The following is a 3,433-nucleotide window of genomic DNA, read 5'->3' as shown; positions in this document are numbered from 1 at the left end:
CCGTTTTTCAAAGAAGCCTGAAATCCAAATCTGTATGTAAATTTTCTCAAGTCTGAATGACATTGGTAATTAATTCAAGCATTTTCTAAATCACCGTCTGGGTCAAACAATACATCATTTGTGATCTCTAATCTTCTCAAATTCATCCGAAAAAAGTGTTCTGGAGCGGTGTGCTCAAGGTCGGGCAGTGACGAAGTGGCAGAGCCAGGGCTTTGCCCTAGGTCTCCTGACTCCAAATTTGGGAGCCTTATGAATGGACCACGTTCACACTAGCAGATCTTGTTTTCATTGGCAGAATTTTTCTGGTATTACCGCTGTTACAGCCTGTAAATTTTTGGCCTTATTTCAAGTTTCACGTCAGAGTCTCTGGTTCACGGAAAGTGAAATTTTAACGTGACTTCATTCTTTGGGGTGAAGTTGGCGGTGGGCCAGCCAGTGAGGCACAACCATCAGAAGTCTGATTGAGCCCGCAGATACCACGTTGACAGATGGTCTGTCGTGGGGTGTGTGTCTGTGTCATAAATTAAAGTAAGATTCCGAGCAAGAGTTTAAATATTTCCGATGACATTTTAATTTTAGTCAAGTAGCCATTAATCAAAAGATTGACTTAATGATCCTTGTTCAACAGAAAAATCCCCTTAAGTGTAATAATTTGGGCTTTTTAGTTTAATAGATGCTGGAATGACAGACCTTTATGCTTTGATTCACATCTCCTCTTCGCTTTGATATCAGAATAGTTTTATTTGGCTTGTCAAAATAAATCATTTATTTTCTAGACATTTGAAGGTAGCTCACATTTCAAAAGAAGGCTTTAATTAAAACGTACTTGGATTTTTTATTTTTGTCTTATCTGGAAATAATACAAAGACACTAACTTTTAAAAAATGATCTTAGAAAATGAATAGTGATGGAGCAGCTGTAGATAATTGAGCTCTTGCCTCAAGACAAATAAAAATGCATTTCACAAACATCCACTGCCTGTTTTTTCCTACCTCTGTAATTGACTCTGATTTGCTCTGCTTGCCCCTTTGGAACCTCAGAACTTTCAAATTGCTATTCAATTTGCAGTGTAAGTTGTAATGAGAGCCACACCGTCCAAGTGTGGGCTTTGTGCTTGAGTCATACTGGGATTCAGTGTTTCAAACTCTTAATTATTCCAACCTATATTTGTTATAAGATTATACATTTCCAAATGAGAGCTGATGTTCAAGTCGATTTTTTAAAAATATAGAATAAGAAATTACAAACAAGTATCAATCAAATACAGAGTAAAAACTTTAGGTAATCTTCCCTGCCTCACCCCTACTGCTGCAAAATTGCTAAGGAAATTAGTAGAAAAAAAATTAAGAGAAAATGGTACCTTTATGATATTCCTTGTTCTACGAACATTATGTTTGCTATCACGATATAAAATATGAACTTCGGTATATAAATTGGTGGTGCTATTCCCATTTGACAAGAATTTTTTAGCAGTCTGCTCTCAGGTGTTTGGAAGGGGTGATCCTAGGTACTGCACTCCATTTGGACAATTTTGCGTACACCAGGCAGTCTACCTAATTTGTTAAAGTTTCTTATTATAACCCTTCAAGTTGTTTTATCTCTGTTCTCCTGTGCCTCCTCAGGCAGCCGCTGCTTACCTTCTCCCAAAACGTTGCAGATGGCTCTGGAGAAGAGCATGGAGAAGACACGTACAATTTTGAGGACCTTGTCCAGCTCACACTACGGAAAATATTTTCTTAGAAATGCACCTGAGGTCATTCTATATACCTCTGGGGAGAACCAGCGAAAGTTATGAATGGCCCCTGCTGTTTGTGGAACAGGGACAGAAGGTGTCAGAACTTCTGTGATTCCTTCCAGTAGCTCTGGGAATACCCTCAGCTCTCATCTCCTGGTAGTAATTTTCGTTTTCTACTCATTCACTTCTTGAAGCCAATGACCCGTAGGGCAGAAATGTTCAAAGTAAGTTATCTGATGGAAGGAATCCTTCTATGCTTATCAACCGTAGAATCCACAAAGGAATTTTGCTTTTTAAGATGAGTCCGGTTAGTGGAAAGCATCTATTTTCAGACACTGATAAAAAGGGACATGGAGGGGGAAAAGAGATTTGTAACATTAATGGTGAATTTGTATTACTTTTTCTTTCTCTTGTGAAGTCAGGATGCTTTTGGAGAAACCGGAAGCAGTTTAAAAACTTGTAAAATCTGGGGAATCTGGTATGACATATTTATTATTCGATTCCCCTAAGAAATTAATTAAAGTTAAAACAGTACCCAAAATAATAGTCAGGTTGAGCGATGCATTACAGTGTTTTTCCCATGGAGCCCTTACTGATCTTGAATCCTACGTGTTTATTTTGCCCAGGTTTATCGCTCTGCAGTCTACCTACTTTATTTTTATTATTCAATTGTGTTTTAAAATACACACACATATTTAAGTGTTGTTTGGGAGATAAAGTAAGCCCTCTTTAATCGGCATCTTGAGATTCTGAGGATGGGTAAATGGACCTTTTAAGATAATTCCCGCTCTTGCCATCGCCCATCTCGTCTCAGTCTCAGATGGACAAGGCTGCTGTGAAAACAGCTCCGCCCACCAGCCCTTATTCAGCCCTTATATCCAGCAGGGCACCCTGTGGCTTCACGAGCTGGATGCCTCCTGTTTCATCTCAATATGGCGTAATTTGCAGTGAATTGTCTATTCTAATCAGATTAAATATCTCAGTGTCTACTACATGCAAGTTTTCTTTTTTCGGTCCTTTTGGTGTATGCTTGGCTGAATGAAAACCAATTACTTGTTATGTATTGGTCCAGGAATGAAGTATTTAGGGTGAATATATCTGAATTAATTAAGCGCCGTTAATAATGTCTCACATTTATGAACATATTCTATACTTGACTTAAAATTATATAAATTAGCAAAGTTTATTTTTTAAATGTCTCGGTGTGAAATGGCTTTGCGGGGACAGCTCTGTCTGTCTTAATTTAAGACCCATTACCAGCTGGGTCTCACTTATTTATTCCTTGTCCAGTAGCTATTTATTGTGCCCATTTTTGCAGCTTAATTGCCAACTCTGTTTTCTTGCCAGTATGAATTTAGTGTTACATCTGCAGGAATGACGCTCAGTGCAATCAGGAGATACAACACCCTTCCCCCAACTCACACAGAAAACCTTGTGTTTTACAGTGTTGGAGGTAACTTGACTGGGATAGAAATTTTAATGTTTTGCTGAAGAGAGGAATCGAGATACCTGTTCTGAGTTGGGCCATATAGTATTTTAAAAAGAAAAGCCCACATAAATTTTACTCTACTGTATATGAATCATTTTTCATAAAAGAAAACTCGGACAATTTACTGTAATATCTAATTGCTTTGGAAATGAGTTTGTATCTTTTAAGGATACTGTTTATGATTCATTAAGATTTAATGGAGCTTTGCA

The 3,433-nt window shown here is 37.8% G+C and overlaps 1 protein-coding gene across 1 annotated transcript in view; it reads left to right on the top strand.

The window, feature by feature from the left end:
• PIP4K2A (phosphatidylinositol-5-phosphate 4-kinase type 2 alpha) overlaps positions 1-3,433 on the top strand; it is a 144,296-nt gene that overhangs the window by 47,770 nt on the left and 93,093 nt on the right. The window lies entirely within an intron of this gene.

The sequence above is a fragment of the Pteropus vampyrus genome, unplaced genomic scaffold, assembly GCF_000151845.1.
Source record: "Pteropus vampyrus isolate Shadow unplaced genomic scaffold, Pvam_2.0 Scaffold96, whole genome shotgun sequence".
Lineage (NCBI taxonomy): Eukaryota > Metazoa > Chordata > Mammalia > Chiroptera > Pteropodidae > Pteropus > Pteropus vampyrus.
Note: the sequence above shows the minus strand (reverse complement) of the source record. Positions and strands in the feature narration are given on the sequence as shown.